We start from the raw sequence: 17,421 nt of genomic DNA on the forward strand, positions 1-17,421 counted from the left end.
CAGATACAAGACTCCCTAAGCAAATGCTTTATGTGGAGCTCCTTCATGGTAAACAAGCCAAAGGAGGACAGCGGAAACATTATAAGGACACCTCAAAGCTGCCTTGGTCAAGTGCGACATCACCACTGACACCTGGGAGACCCTGGCCGAAGACCGCCCGAGGTGGAGAAAGTACATCCGGGAGGGCGTCGAGCTCTTGAGTCCCAACGCAAAGAGCAAGAGACCAAGCGCAGGCAGCGCGCAGCAAACCAGCCCCACCGACCCCTTCCCTCGACGAATGTCTGTCCCACCTGTAACAGGGTTTGTGGCTCTTGTATCGGACTGTTCAACCATCAAAGAACTCACTTTGGGAGTGGAAGCAAGTCCTCCTCGATTCCAAGGGACTGCCTATGATTTCTAACTGATGGTTACTGCATTCCCAGAGGGCAAACCAAGTACAAAAAAAATTTACATACTTAAAAACAATATTAAACTGCATCAGTAAAATTACTAGTAAACCCAGGTATGAAAATAGACAGAAAAAAATTCCAAAAACTGTTAGCAAGGATCTGCTGAAGAGGTTTGTCCAGTCAAACTATTTCAGCATCCAGCTACATTTGAAACCCTTGGTTACAAAGAAGTATCTGTCCCTCATATATGCAGAACTGCAATCAGAATTATTTCATGTATGAACAATGTTGCTTTCTTCAACTTCATACACAGTTAATATAAAGTAAAGAAAACACATTAAATAAACTGCAATTTTGTGTTATGCTGTTGTGTTTAAAATAACTTCCTCTATCACTGAAGACACATGCATGGTGGGGCTCGACAGAACTGGTATGCTACAGATCAAGATATCAATTCCTAGTCTGTGCTAGTCATCAGCTGGGGAACCTTTATAAATGACCTCAATCCCAGCCTCTGGGGATAGAAAAAAAAAAATCAGAGGTGCTACTACCATCAACAGTGAGTGACTCCTGCTGGCAAGTACAGATATGTGGATGTAAAGCGAGGATAGGATTAGGCTCGGCTGTAATCCTCCCATGAACAAATAGCCTGCTGACACTCGCACTGAGTACATGCTTGAAGTATGGTCAATTCAACAAGGTATAGGAGGACTACCCAGCATGGGTCAGCACTACCAAGAGGTGAAAATTAGTAACAAAAATCAAACACGGGTATGGTAACATTTCATTTATTGTAAGGTAATGAACAAAGTAGTTCAGAAGTCCCTATCATTAGAGTTTTTGCAGTATAACAGTTCTGCAACTAGACAAGCATTATTGCAAAGGTTTAATGTGGTTCACATGGGATCAGGTAAAATTTCAACTTCTACAGTGTTACCCTTCTAAAATAAAACATTGGGCATGTTTAACTGGAAGGGGTAGTTTCATGGCACTTTGATTTGTCACCTTGAGAATTTTTAAACGAACCCAACATAAATTTAAATGTTTACAGGTTGAGGATTCTCCCCTTGGTGCTCAATATTTAAATTTCAACTGTTAGGAGAGGAGCTGTGCACATGTGCTTACACACATGCAGAGAACTCAATACCAGGCCATATAACAAATTCCAGTCAGATAGGAGCTGAGCAATGTAAACAGGGTAAGATTTGGCTGGAACCATACTTCAGTTATGTGTCTGAACTTGCTTTGCTTTGAACTTTAAATCAGTACTTAAAATAGAAACTGTAATCTAGGACTAACCCACCTACAAACAGCTCGATATTTTAACCATCTAAAGTATCTGTTTGGTGATGAGTCATTTCTATGATTTTAAACGATTCATTGCATTCCAGTACAATTTTGCAAGAGCAACAACTTGCATTTATAAAGTGTATTTAACACTGTTAAAAATCCCTTCTCCCAAGCTCTTCACAAAGGGAAAGTGGACACTAAAGCAGGAGTTGGAAGGAGAACAAAGATTCTTCTGTGATGCATTTAAAAAGAGTGCCTTTCATATCCCAGGATGTCACCATTTGTTTCACAGCCAATCATTTACGTTTGAAGCGTACTTGATATGGTTATGCAGTCAAACATGGCAACCAATTTGGCATACCAACATCCTACAAACAGCAAATTGGCTGCCAAGATTGCCTGCATAACATTGAATACACTGTTGTTGCTTGAGAGATAAATGCTGGCCAGGCAACGGAAGAAATCCTGCGCTCTTTCCCAACTACTACCATGGAATCTGTTACGTTCACCTGAATAAGTGGACAGGGCCTCGGTTTAGTGTCTCACCTGAAAGATGGCATCTCCAACAATGCGACACTCAGCAGGCGATGATGTGCTCAAGTCCAGGTGAGGGCTTGAACCCATGATCTTCTGTCTCAGAAACTGACCCAAAATACACAAGGATTAGGAAACCGGATCCAGAGACGGGAGTTCAAATCCCACCATGGCAGCTGCGGAATTTAATTTCAGTTAATTAAATACAGCTGGAATAAAAAAAAACTAGTATCAATAATGGTGACCATGGGCTCAAAATTGGCCCACCCCTTTTTTTGGCACACTCACCGGAGATGCGCAACTTTTCTGCATTGAAAAGTGCTCTGAAAAAACACAAATCGCTCCCCACTTTGGCCGCTGTAAGAGCGAAAAACCTTAATCATGAGTTAAGTAATTCGGTGTAGTTAAAATATAGAAACATAGAAATTTACAGCGCAGGAGGCCATTTCGGCCCATCGTGTCTGCGCCGGCCGACAAAGCCACACGGCCCTTCGTCAGCAGCCCTAAAGGTTACATACAAACCAATGAACAATAACGGAAAGGCAAAGAGCACCCAGCCCAAACAGTCTGCCCCACACCACTGCAACACCCTTTATACTAAAAGCATCTACACTCCACCCCAACTGGACCATGTGATCGCCTGGGAGAGGCAAAATCCAGATAAAAACCCAGGCCAATTTCGGGAGAAAAAAATCTGGGAAAATTCCTCTCCGACCCATCCAGGCAATTGAAACTAGTCCAGATCACCACTCTGGCCGTATTCTATTCCCTGCAGTACTTCCATTATATCTTCGCCGACCAACAAGAAGTCATCTAGTCTAATCCCAATTACCAGCTCTAGGTCCGTAACCCTGCAGGTTACAGCACTTCAAATTCCCATCCAACCATCTCTGAAAAGTGGTGAGGGTTTCTGCATCCACCACTCTTCCAGGCAGGAAGTTCCAGATCCCCACAATCCTGTGTGTAAAGAAGCCCTCCCTCCTCCCCTCAAACTTCCACCAACCACTTTAAAACTATGCCCCCTTCGCCAATGGAAATAGATCCTTACTATCAATTCTGTCCAGGCCCCTCAATAGGCCTCTCAACTTCCTCTGTTCCAATTAGTCAAAGAAATTGAATGTAATATCTCCAAGTTTGCAGATGACACTAAGCTGGGTGGCAGTTTGAGCTGTGAGGAGGTTGCTAAGAGACTGCAGGGTGACGTGGACAGGTTAGGTGAATGGACAAATTCATGGCAGATGCAGTATACTGTGGATATATACTGAGGTTATCCACTTTGGTGGCAAAAACAGGAAGGCAGATTATCTGAATGGTGACAGATTAGGAAAAGGGGAGGTGCAAAGAGACCTCGATGTCATGTTACATCAGTCACTGAAGCTAGGCATGCAGGTACAGCAGGCAGTAAAGAAAGAAAATGGCATGCTGGCCTTCATAGCGAGAGGATTTGAGTATAGAAGCAGGGAGGTCTTCCTGCAGTTGTACAGGGCCTTGGTGAGACCACACCTTGAGTATTGTGTGCAGTTTTTGATATGTCCTGACTATAATATGTCCTTACTATACAGTATAAATGCACACGAGGCCCATACTTGAGAGGTGGTCACTCTGTGACCAATTACCTTTATTACCAAGACCTCAAGTGATGAAGGTGGGTGGAACTTCCCCTTTTATACCTGAAAGTCCAGGTTAGGAGTGACTCAAGAGTTCACCCCCTTGTGGTCAATGTTCTCAAGGTGTACAACTTAGGTCAGCTTATACATGGGTTACAATGATAGTTGAATACATGACATCACCTCCCCTCCAAAGTCTTATTGGGATCACAGGTTAAGTCTCTCTGGTGGTTTACGCTCCCTTGTAGAGCGCCTGAGTTGGGGCTCCGGTTGTTGGACGCTGGCGTGAGTGTCTACTGTTTGCGGTGCCTCAGGCCTGTCCGGACTGCCCACAGTGACTGGGCTCTCCTCCACTTGGTTCCGGTGTTTGGTCACCTGTGGTGGAGTAAACTCTACATCGTGTTCTTCCTCTGCTTCTTGGCATGCTCTTGGGATGGGAGGTGGGCTGTTTGGGACTTGGATTTTGAAATACTTCTTCACTTGGGGAGTTGTTGGCCTGTGGGGTTCCCTGCCGCGGAGATTTGTTAATGCCAGTTCGTTGGATGTGTTCGGTAAAGGAGTGGAGGGGGAGTAGTGCTGGGGTGGGTGATCAGCCATGATCTTGTTGAATGGCGGTGCAGGCTCGAAGGGCCGAATGGCCTACTCCTGCACCTATTTTCTATGTTTCTCTGTTTCTTCTATGGGGTTGCTGAACCTCCTTTTAGTTTGATCCACATGTTTGCAGCAGATTTGTCCATTGGTAAGTCCATTGCCCAGTCCCCATTCAGGACACATTTCTTAACTAAAAATACAGTAGCGGGTCTTTATTTGTCCAGACTTTAATCTGACGGGCTGTCACAGGTGAGCCTTCGCTTTCGAAAGCTTCAACAGCCATGACCATCTCAGCATCATTCTCAGTTGCACCCTCAGTGGTGGCTCGTGGGAACCTGCTGAGTGCATCGGCGCAGTTTTCAGTGCCCGGTCTGTGCTGAATTGTGTAGTCAGTCATAGGCAGCTAACGTGAATGCCCACCTCTGTATGCTGGCCGATGCATTCGCATTTATGGCCTTGTTGTCAGCCAAAAGGGACGTTCGGGGTTTGTGATCTGTCTCCAGTTCAAATTTCTTGCCAAACAGGTACTGGTGCATTTTTTTTTAAACTGCATAGACACATGCTAGCGCTTCCTTTTCTACCATCCCGTAGCCCCTTTCTGCCTGGGACAGACTTCTGGAGGCATAAGCTACCAGCTGTAACTGACCATTGGCATTCATATGCTGCAACACACACCCGACCCCATAGGACGATGCATCGCACGTTAAAACAAGTTTCTTACACGGGTCATATAACGTTAACAGTTTGTTGGAGCATAAGTTGTGTGCTCTATCAAAAGCTCTTTCCTGGCTGTCCCCCCGCCCCCAGACCCAATCGCGACTTTTGCGTAGGAGCATGTGTAGTGGCTCTAACAGCGTGCTCAATTTGGGAAGAAAGTTACCAAAATAGTTCAGAGCCACAGGAACGGACGCAGCTCCGTCGTGTTACGGGGTCTGGGTGCTCTCTGGATCACTTTCGTTTTGGACGCAGTGGGTCTGATCCCATCTGCTGTTAACCTCCTCCCCAGGAATTCTACCTCTGGAGCTAAGAAGACGCACTTCGCCTTTTTCAGTTGCAGCCCTACCCGGTCCAGTCTGCGTTGCACCTCCTCCAGGTTGTGGAGGCGTTCTTCAGTATCGCGACCCGTGATGAGGATGTCTTGAAAAACCACAGTCCTTCGAATCGACTTGAGACTTTCCATATTTCGCTGAAAGATCGCAGCTGCCGAACGAATCCCGAACGGACATCTGTTATACTCAAACAACCCCTTGTGTGCCGTGATGGTGATCAGCTTCTTCGACTCACTCGCCAGCTCCTGGGTCATGTAAGCTGAGGTCAGGTCCAATTTTGAAAAAAGTTTGCCACTGGATAGCATCGCAAAGAGGTCCTCCGCTCTCGGTAGCGGGTACTGGTCTTGGAGTGACACCCGATTGATGGTGGCCTTGTAATCGCCACATATCCGAACCGACCCATCCGCCTTGAGGGCTCGCCCAGTCACTGAATTCGACTGGCGAGATGATGCCTTCCCTCAGCAGGCGGTCCAATTCGCATTCTATCTTTTCTCGCATCAAGTACGGCACCGCTCTGGCCTTGTGGTGTACTGGCCTGGCGTCCGGGTTGATGAGACTCACTACCTTGGCCCCCATGAAAGTACTGATGCCAAGTTGAAATAATGAGTTAAATTTGTCCAGGACCCGTGAGCATGATACTCGCTCCACAGAAGAAATTGCATTGACATCGTCCCATTTCCAGTTCATGACAGCAAGCCAACTCCTCCCCAGTAGTGCGGGACCGTTCCCCGGGACAATCCAGCCTGGCAACCTGCTCTCCGAATCTTTGTGGGTCACGGCTACCGTGGCGATGCCAAGCATCGGAATGATCTCCTTTGTGTATGTCCGTAGCTGTGCGTCAATTGGCAATAATTTTGGCCTCCTGGCCTTGGACACCCACAACCTTTCGAACTGTTTGATACTCATCAGGGACTGGCTGGTCCCCGTGTCTAGCTCCATTAATACTGGGATGCCATTGAGGAACACTTCCATCATTATCGGTGGCGTCCTGGTGTATGAACTGTATTGTGTGCTCCACATGAACTCTCTGAACTTCAGCTTCCAGCGATTTCCCCCAGTTTCATTTGGCCTCGTAGGGCTTACATCGGGCCCGTCCTCCTCGTACATCAACCTGGCTGCAGGCTTCCTGCACATACGCCCCAAGTGACCACTGACGTTGCAGTTTCTGCAGGTATATTGCTGATACCTGCAAGCTCTGGCTGGGTATTTGCCTCCACACCTCCAGCATGAGCTGGAGGCCCCGTTGTTGGAAACAAAAGGTCCATTACCAGTCGATCGTCTCTGACTGTCTCTGTAACTTCCTTAAGCGCACCATTAACAGGTGTTGATGGTCCCATTACTGGCTGCATTGTCCAGTGCGATGGCATGAATTGCCCTTCAGCTAGCCATTGTCTCTGTTGAATTCCCCCTTTGGGTTCGACTACATGCTGGGGCATGTCCAATTGCCCTTGTCTGCCTAGAGAACTGTGTGCCGCGTTAACAACATTGACTCCCTGGTCGGTTGCTGCATTTGAGCCAAGATTTTTGTCATGCATCATTCTGGTCTCTTCCTCCCCAGAGATGAATGTCTGGGCTATCAGAGCCGCCGCTTCCAAGGTCAAGTCTTTGGTCTCAATCAGTTTCCTGAAAACCCCAGCGTGCTCAATGCCCTCAATAAAAAAAGTCTCGCAGCATCTCTGCTCTGCATGCATCTGTGAACTTACATAGGCTTGCCAGTTGCCGGAGATCTGCCACGAAGTCAGGAATGCTTTGCCCTTCTCGCCACCGGTGCATGTAAAACCGGTGTCTCGCCATGTGCATGCTGCTTGCTGGTTTAAGGTGTTCCCCGATCAACTTACTGAGCTCTTCGAACGTCTTGTCCACCGGCTTCTCTGGCGCTAGAAGGTCCTTCATCAGGGAGGATGTTCTGGATCCACAAACTGTCAGGAGATGAGCCCTGCGTTTGTCGGCCGAATCCTGTCCCAACCATTCCTTAGTGACAAAACTTTGCTGTGGTCTCTCAATAAAGTCATCCAAATCATCACCAACACAGTACCTCTCACCTGTGCTGCTAGTGGCCATGCTCGCGTGGTTTAAATCCCAGTTTCTCGTCGCCAATGATATGTCCTTACTATACAGTATAAATGCACACGAGGCCCATACGAGAGAAGGTCACTCTGTGACCAGTTACCTTTATTACCAAGACCTCAAGTGATGAAGGTGGATGGAGCTTCCCCTTTTATACCTGAAAGTCCAGGTTAGGAGTGTCTCGCACAAGTTCACCCCCTTGTGGTCAATGTTCTCAAGGTGTACAACTTAGGTCAGCTTATACATGGGTTACAATGATAGTTGAATACATGACAGTTTTGGTCTCCTAAATCGGAGGAAGGACATGCTTGCTATTGAGGGAGTGTAGCGAAGGTTCACCAGACTGATTCCTGGGATGGCAGGACTGACATATGAAGAAAGACTGGATCAGCTAGGCTTATACTCACTGGAATTTAGATGAATGAGAAGGGATCTCATAGAAACATAAAATTATGACGGGACTGGACAGGTTAGATGCAGGAAGAATGTTCCCGATGTTGGGGAAGTCCAGAACCAGTCTAAGGATAAGGGGTAAGCCATATAGGACCAAGATGAGGAGAAACTTTTTCTGCCAGAGTGGTGAACCTATAGAATTCTCTACCACAGAAAGTTGTGGAGTCCAGTTCGTTGGATATATTCAAGAGGGAGTTAGATGGAGCCCTTATAGCTAAGGGGATCAGGGGATATGGAGAGAAAGCAGGAGTGGGGTACTGAAGTTGCATGATCAGCTATGATCATATATTGAATGGCGGTGCAGGCTCGAAGGGCCAAATGGCCTGCTCCTGCACCTATTTTCTATGTTTCTAGAACAAATGCAGCCTATCCAATCTGTCCTCATAACTAAGATTCTCCATTCCAGGCAGCATCCAAGTAAGTCTCCTCTGCACCCTCTCTAGTGCAATCACGTCCTTCCTATAATACGGCGACCAGAACTGCACGCAGTACTCCAGCTGTGGCCTAACCAAAGTATTATACAATTTAAGCATAACCTCCCTGCTCTTATATTCTATGCCTTGGCTAATAAAAGCAAGCATTCCGTATGCCTTCTTAACCACCTTATCCACCTGGCCTGCTACTTTCATAAAGCAAGAAAGGCTGAGTGAAAGGTTTAAATGCGTTCATGGTAGAATAGCTGAATCATACATCCCAGCAATTAGGCTGAAACACAGGTGGTCAGAGAAATTCTTTGAGATAAGAACACCGACAAGATTTATGTGGACAGCTCACAGAAATAACGAGAGGAGGCCACTATGTTCCAGCCACATGAGATAACAGGAACAGAGCCACTTTTAGCAGAGGGTAGCCATATGTCTGCCAAGGACATTAGCCTGAGAGTTAACCTGGGAAGACGTTCCCAGAAATGTAACAATCTATAGGGGGCTTATCCCAAGCAACAGTTGTTTGAACTGAATGTATCAATGGAATTAGAAATTACTATAAGTGTAGCAACCAATGACTTTGCTGAAAACTGCATTAACCAATGTATTAGTAGGTGGGCAGGGACTGGTGGCAAATAACCAACGGAACACTTCCCAGCCGAGTTTCACCATTTTGACTGTATTTCAACTATCAAATGTAATTGCGCAGCCTGTCCTAAGAGGCCTGCAAAGAGAGCAACGAGTGGGCACACTGTTGCAACCGGTTCTCCCTTGATTAATCAGGTTTTAATAAACAATTCTTTGTTCTATATACGGATCTTTCGTGTCGAGTGTTATATTTTTAATACTCCACAACAGCCGCTGTCCGGCCTCTCCCGTGCCTTGCAGCATGGCCAGTCGGGTCGAGGGCGGAGCCAGAGTCCCGCGCTGAACACAGTGCCGGGGCATCTGCACATGCGCGTTGGAGTGTGCGCGCATGCGCAGTAGCTCCTCGCCCCCAGCCTCTGTGTTGCTGCAGCGTGGGACCCAATCATCATCATACCGGCTACTAGTGCATCCCAGGCCGAAAAATAAAAGTAAAAGATAGTTGAATTAAATTGCCCTAATTTAAACAACTATTTGTTTGCAATGATTATACTGGGCCAAAATTGAGCCCATATTATCTAAATAGTCTACTTCAATAAATAAGATATTCTCTCCGTGTTCCTCCGTCACATGTTCTTCTTTCACAATAGCACCAGGTGAATAGGCGTGACAAATGGTCACCATTGTTCACGAGACAAAACACATTTACATAATTTTTTCAAAATGTCCAAATAAAAAATAGAAATAAGTCCTACCCTACCACACAGGCCAGCCCACTGCTTTCCTGGGCTGAAGATGAAGGTAGGGTAGGACTTATTTCTATTTTTTATTTGGACATTTTGAAAAAATTATGTAAATGTGTTTTGTCTCGTGAACAATGGTGACCACTCAGTTGTAACGAACGACCACAGAAAACAGCAACAACAAAACTGGACAGACCATCCAGCATCAACCGCGGCACTGACTTCGGACAAGACAACAGCACACCCAGCCCAGTCAACCCTGCAAAGTCCTCCTCATTAAGATCTGGGGAGTTGTGTCAAAATTGGGAGAGCCGTCACACAAACCAGTCAAGCAACAGCCTGACATAATCATACCTTTCAGCCAACGTCCCAGACTCTTCAATCACCATCCCTGGGTATCTCCTGTCTCACCAGCAGGTCAGACCCACCAGAGGTATAGAGTCAGGAGGCACTGGCCCTGGGAGCCCTTAACATTGACTCCAGACACCATCAAGTCTCATCGCTCCAGGTCAAGCATGGGCAAGTCAACCGCCTGCTGATTACCACCTACCGCTCTCCCTCAACTGATAAATCAGCAGTCCTCCATGTTGAACACCACTTGGAAGAAACACTGAGGGTAGCAAGGGCACAGAACGTACTCTGGGTGGGGGACTTTAATATCCATCACCAAGAGTGGCTCAGTAGCACCACTATTGACCTAACTGGCTGAGTCTTGAAGGACATATCTGCCAGACTGGGCCTGCGGCAGGTGGTGAGAGAACCAACATGAGGGAACACCTACATGACCTCGTCCTTACCAATCTACCTGTCGCAGATGCATCTGGCCATGATAGCATTGGTAGCAGTGACCACCACACAGTTCTTGTGCAGACGAAGACCCGTCTTCACACTGAGGATACCCTCCACTGCGTTGCGCTAAATGGGATGAGATTCAGAACATATCTAGCAGCTCAAAACTGGTCATCCATTAGGCACTGTGAGCCATCGGCAGCAGCAGAATTGTACTCCACCACAATCTAACTTCGTGGCCCAGCATATCCATCACTCGACCATTACTATCAAGCCAGGGGGACCAATCCTGATTCAATAAGGAGTGTACAAGAGTATGCAAGGAGCAGCACCAGGTATACCTAAAAATAAGGTGCTAACCTGGGGAAGCAGGAGCACAGGACATGCATGATAAAGAACAAAAACTGCATGCTATAGACAGAGCTAAGCAATCCTACCATAAGAACATAAGAATTAGGAACAGGAGTAGGCCATCTAGCCCCTCGAGCCTGCTCCGTCATTCAACAAGATCATGGTTGATCTGGCCATGGACTCAGCTCCACTTACCCGCCCGCTCCCCATAACCCTCAATTCCCTTATTGGTTAAAAATCTATCTATATGTGATTTGAATACATTCAATGAGCTAGCCTTAACTGCTTCCTTGGGCAGAGAATTCCACAGATTCACAACCCTCTGGGAGAAGAAATTCCTTCTCAACTCGGTTTTAAATTGGCTCCCCCGTATTTTGAGGCTGTGCCCCCAACTTCAACGAGTAAAGACCCAGTCTACTCAATCTATCATCATAAGGTAACCCCCTCATCTCCGGAATCAGCCTAGTGAATCGTTTCTGTACCCCCTGTAAAGCTAGTATATCCTTCCTTAAGTAAGGTGACCAAAACTGCACGCAGTACTCCAGGTGTGGCCTCACCAATACCCTGTACAGTTGCAGCAGGACCTCCCTGCTTTTGTACTCCATCCCTCTCGCAATGAAGGCCAACATTCCATTCGCCTTCCTGATTACCTGTTGCACCTGCAAACTAATTTTTGGGGATTCATGCACAAGGACCCCCAGGTCCCTCTGCACCGCAGCATGTTGTAATTTCTCCCCATTCAAATAATATTCCCTTTTACTGTTTTCCCCCTCCCCCCCACCCCCAAGGTGGATGACCTCACATTTCCCGACATGATATTCCATCTGCCAAACCTTAGCCCATTCGCTTAACCTATCTAAATCTCTTTGCAGCCTCTGTGTCCTCTACACAACCTGCTTTCCCACTAATCTTTGTGTCATCTGCAAATTTTGTCACACTACACTCTGTCCCCTCTTCCAGGTCATCTATGTATATTGTAAACAGTCTTGGTCCCAGCATCGATCCCTGTGGCACACCACTAACCACCGATTGCCAACCTGAAAAGGACCCATTTATCCCGACTCTCTGCTTTCTGTTAGTTAGTAATTCTCTACCCATGCTAATACATTTCCTCTGACTCCACGTACCTTTATCTTCTGCAGTAACCTTTTGTGTGGCACCTTATCGAATGCCTTTTGGAAATTTAAATACACCACATCCACCATGCTCGTTATATCCTCAAAGAATTCCAGTAAATTAGTTAAACATGATTTCCCCTTCATGAATCCATGTTGCGTCTGCTTGATTGCACTATTCCTATCTCGATGTCCCGCTATTTCTTCCTTAATGATAGCTTCAAGCATTTTCCCCACTACAGATGTTAAACTAACTGGCCTATAGTTACCTGCCTTTTGGCTGCCCCCTTTTTATTTATTTATTTATTTTTAAAACAGAGGCGTTACATTAGCTGCTTTCCAATCCGATGGTACCTCCCCAGAGTCCAGAGAATTTTGATAGATTATAACAACATCCAGTCGAATGGTGGTGGACAATTAAACGAACGGGAGGAGGAGGCTCCATGAAAATCCTCATCCTGAATGATGGCGGAGCCCAACACGAGTGCAAAAGACAAGGCTGAAGCATTTGCAAACATCTTCAGCCAAAAGTGCCGAGTGGATGATCCATATCGGCCTCCTCCTTGATCTCCCCACCATCACAGAAGATGGTTTTCAGCCAATTCAATCCACGCTACGTGATATCAACAAACATCTGAGTGCACTGGATAGAAACACAGAAAATAGGTGCAGGAGTCGGTCATTCGGTCCTTCGAGCCTGCACCACCATTGAATAAGATCATGGCTGATCATTCACCTCAGTACCCCTTTCCTACTTTCTCTCCATACCCCTTGATCCCTTTAGCCGTAAGAGCCACAGCTAACTCCCTCTTGAATATATCTAACGAAATGGCAACAATACTCTGCGGTAGAGAATTCCAAAGGTTAACAACTCGGTGAAGTTTCTCCTCATCTCAGTCCTAAATGGCTTACCCCTTATCCTTAAACTGTGACCCCTGGTTCTGGACTTCCCCAAAATCGGGAACATTCTTCCTGCATCTAACCTGTCCAGTCCCTTCAGAATGTTATATGTTTCTATGAGATCCCCCCTCATTCTTCTAAACTCCAGTGAATACAGGCCCAGTCGATCCAGTCTCTCCTCATATGTCAGTCCTGCCATCCTGTGAATCAGACTGGTGAATCTTCGCTGCAAACCCTCAATAGCAAGAACATCCTTCCTCAGATTAGGAGACCAAAACTGAACACAATATTCCAGGAGAGACCTCACTAAGGCCCTATACAACTGTAGTAAGACCTCCCTGCTCCTATACTCAAATCCCCTAGCTATGAAGGCCAACATGCCATTTGCCTTCTTCACCGTCTGCTGTACCTGCATGCCAACTTTCAATGACTAATGTACCATACAGCAAAGGCTATGAGCCCCAACAACATCCTGGCTGTTGTGCTGAAGACTCGAGGTCCAGAACTAGCCACGCCTCTAGCCAAGCTGTTGCAGTACAGCTGCAACACTGGCATCTATCCTGCAATGTGAAAACTGCCCAGGTATGTCCGGTCCACAAAAAGCAGGACAAATCCAATCCGGCCAATTACCGCCCAATCAGTCTCAATCAGCAGCAAAGTGATAGCACTGATCAAAAGACACTTACTCACCAATAACCTGCTCACCGATGTTCAGTTTGGGTTCCAGCAGGACCACTTTACTCCAGACTTTAACGCAGCCTTGGTCCAAATATGGACGAGAGCTGAATTCCAGAGGTGAGGAGTGACAGCCCTTGACATCAAGGCAGCAATTGACAGTGTGGCATCAAGGAGCCTTTAAAATTGAAGTCAATGGGAATTAGGGGAGAAACTCTCCACTTGCAAGAGTCATACCGAGCACAAAGGAATATGGTTGTAGTTGTTGGAGGTAAATCATCTCAGCCCCAGGACATCGCTGCAGGAGTTCCTCAGAGCAGTGTCATCGGCCCAAATTTCTACAGCTGTTTCAATGACCATCCCTCCATCATAAGGTCAGAGTAGGGATGTTCGCTGATAATTGCACCGTGTTCAGTTCCATTCACAACTCCCCAGACCTGGACAACATTCAGGCTTGGGCTGATGAGTGGCAAATAACATTCACACTACACAAGTGCCAGGCAATGACTATTTCCAACAAAAGAGTCTAACCTCGACCCCTTGACATTCAACGACATTACCAGTGCCGAATTCCCCACCATCAACATCCTGGCTCCCCAGGCTTTCCACCATCTACAAGACACAAGTGAAGAGTGTGATGGAATACTCTCCACTTGCCTGGATGAATGCAACTCCAACACCACAAGAAGCTCAACACCATCTAAGAACTTGCTTGATCAGCACACATCCAGCACCGTAAACATTTACTCCAACCACCACCAGCGCACCGTGGCTGCAGTATCGACAAGATGCGCTGCAGCATCCCATCAAGGGTTCTTCGACAGCACCTCCTAAACGCACCTCTACCACAGAGAAGGACAAGGATAGCAGGCGCATAGGAACAAAATCACCTGCAAGTTCCCCTCCAAGTTACACACCACCCCGACTTGGAAATATATCGCCATTCCTTCGTCACTGGGTCAAAACTCTGGAATTCCCTCCCTAACAGCACTGGGGGAGTACCTTCATGGCACAGACTACAGCGGTTCACCACCACCTTCTCAAGGGCAATTAGGGATGGACAATAAATTCTGGCCTTGCCAATGATGTGCACATCCCAGGAATTTAAAAAAAAAATTAGTGCAAAGCTGTAAGTCGGCTCATGAATGCCAGATTCCTAGAATCTGAACGAAAACAATGTCAATATAAAAGAGATTTAGGGGAGAGCTGGTGAAAGCAGGTTTTTGAAAATGGAGAAGAGTGTCAAGGGAGAGAGGTTTAGGAAGAGAATTCCAAAGTGCAGGAGCATCACAGCTGAAGGCTCTGACACCAGAGAAGTGGAGCACGGAAACTAATGGACAAGCAGAGAATGCAAGCTTGGGGCTGTAGATAAGTCCAAGAGGTAGGATGGAGGGAGTCCCTGAAAGGATTTGAGGGTTTTGACGTCAATACACTGGAATCTATTGCAGTTGGCGAGGAAAGGGATGGTGATTTAGATGAACTTGATGTTCCTAACATCTGTCGTTGGGAAAAAGCTAGAGTCCATTATTAAGGAAGCAGTAGCAGGACATTTGGGAAAGCATAATTCAATCAAGCAGAGTCAGCATGGTTTTATGAAAAGGCAAATTTGCTGCAGTTCTTTGAGGATGTAACGAACAGGGTGGATAAGGGGGACGTAGTGGATGTAGTGTATTTGGATTTCCAGAAGGCTTTCGATAAGGTGCACAAGATAAAAGTTCATGGGGCTGGGGATAATATATTAGCATGGATAGAGGATTGGCTAACCAACAAAAAACAGAGTCGGGATAAATAGGTCATTTTCCGGTTGGCAAACAATAACTAATGGGGTGCCGCAGGGATCAGTGCTGGGTCCTCAATTACAATCGATATTATTGACATGAATGAAGGGACCGAGTGTAATGTAACCAAGATTGCTGATGATACAAAGATGGGTGGGAAAACAAATTGTGAGGAGGACACAAAAATCTGCAAAGGGATATGGACAGGCTAAGTGAGTGGGCAAAAATTTGGCAGATGGAGTATAATGTGGGAAAATGTGAGGTTATCCACTTTGGCAGAATAGAAAAGCAAATTATAATTTAAATGGAGAAAAATTACAAAGTGCTGCAGTACAGAGACCTGGGGGTCCTTGTGCAGGTACAGCAAGTAATCAGGAAGGCAAATGGAATGTTGGCTTTTATTGCAAGGAGGAAAGAGTATAAAAGCAGAGAAGTCCTGCTACAACTGTACAGGGTATTGGTGAGGCCAATACTGTGTTCAGTTTTGGTCTCCATATTTAACAAAGGATATACTTGCATTGGAGGCAGTTCAGAGAAGGTTCACTCCGTTGATTCTGGAGATAAGGGGGTTGACGTATGAAGATAGGTTGAGTAGATTGGGCCCAGAAGAAAGATGATCTTATCGAAACATACAAGACAATGAGGGGGCTGCAAAGAGGATATTTCCACTCATAGGGGACATAGTCTCAGAATCAGGGTAGCCCATTTAAAACTGAGAGGAGAAGAAATGTCTTTTCGTAGAGGGTTGTAAATCTATGGAATTCTCTGCCCCGGAGAGCTATGGAAGCTGGGTCATTGAATATATTTAAGGTGGAGATGGACACATTTTTGAGCGATAAGGGAATAAAGGGTTATGGGGAGTGGGTGGCGAAGTGGAGCCGAGTCCATGATCAGATCAGCCATGATCTTATTGAATGGTGGAGCAGGCTCAAGGGGCCAGGTGACCTACTCCTGCTCCTATTTCTTATGTTCTTATGATAGGATACAGGTGATGAAACTCTGCTTGAGTTGAAGCTTGTGTAGGCTGGAGTTCAGAGAGGTAGATAAAGGTTTCAGTAGAAATGGGGCCAAGTTAAGGTTTAAAGCAGGCAAGATGAAAGTGGAAATAGGAGGTCTTGATGATGGATTGGATGCAGGATTTAAAGCTCAGATCAGGATGGTACAGAACGTCAAGGTTGCGGACAGTCAGGTTAAGCTCGAGTGAAAAGCCAGGAAGTGGAGTCAGATCTGGATCTAAGGTGGAAGGTTTCTGATTGTTATTAAACCAATGAAGCGGTAGAAAATTGTGTCTTGATTCAGTGGGGGAGCATGCAACTTTTGAGGGTGATGGAAAAAAGATATCAGAGTATACAAACAAAGGTGATGCTTAAGTGAGTTAGAATAGTGTGTAGTTTTGGATAAGTAAGGCAGCATAGAGATTTCCTGATGGTACTCATATAGGAAGATGGACTTTTCACTGCTAAAGGATAGGAAGAACAGCAGCAATCTGGGCCGGGACCTTAAAAGGCAGCAGCACCATAAAATGGGGCAGGTACAGTAGAAGTCCCCAGAAGAGTGTTGTGTTTTCAAAGGCTCATGATTTTCATACTGACAGCTGCTGGTGATTTGCAGTAAATTTTCAATTTAACATGTGTATGACAGCTGATGTAATTTGCATGTTGATTGTCTCCATGTCAATTTAAAGATTCTATCTTGTGAATGACAGCAGTCCAAGGATCTCTGTCTTTGAGGAAGTTGGCACTGTTGTACCAAGCAGTATATGGAGGAACGAAGGAAAACAAGTGTGGGTATGAAGAATGATGGCGCTGGGAACAGGATGTTGCTGGTTTTAACATGAAGCTTCTCATTTTATTCCAGGTGGCACGGAGCAGGTGCACTGTCAAGAGGGGGGAATTCCTACTCGGTGGTAGGGAAAACAGTTGTTTGTGGCTCAGGAGAGGCCCCGGCAAATGACTTCAGCAGCTGTCAAGGTTAATTTCCCTTCCCTGCCTCTAAATAAGCCATTTTATTATACCACAAAAGGGGGAACAGCAGCAGTTTTGAATTCAGCTTCCATCATTAAATGTAAACGGCTAATATC

The 17,421-nt window shown here is 46.1% G+C and overlaps 1 protein-coding gene across 1 annotated transcript in view; it reads right to left on the reverse strand.

Annotated features, from left to right (window-relative positions):
- pgap1 (post-GPI attachment to proteins inositol deacylase 1) overlaps positions 1 to 17,421 on the reverse strand; it is a 176,572-nt gene that overhangs the window by 101,576 nt on the left and 57,575 nt on the right. The window lies entirely within an intron of this gene.

Source organism: Pristiophorus japonicus, chromosome 3, assembly GCF_044704955.1.
Source record: "Pristiophorus japonicus isolate sPriJap1 chromosome 3, sPriJap1.hap1, whole genome shotgun sequence".
Lineage (NCBI taxonomy): Eukaryota > Metazoa > Chordata > Chondrichthyes > Pristiophoridae > Pristiophorus > Pristiophorus japonicus.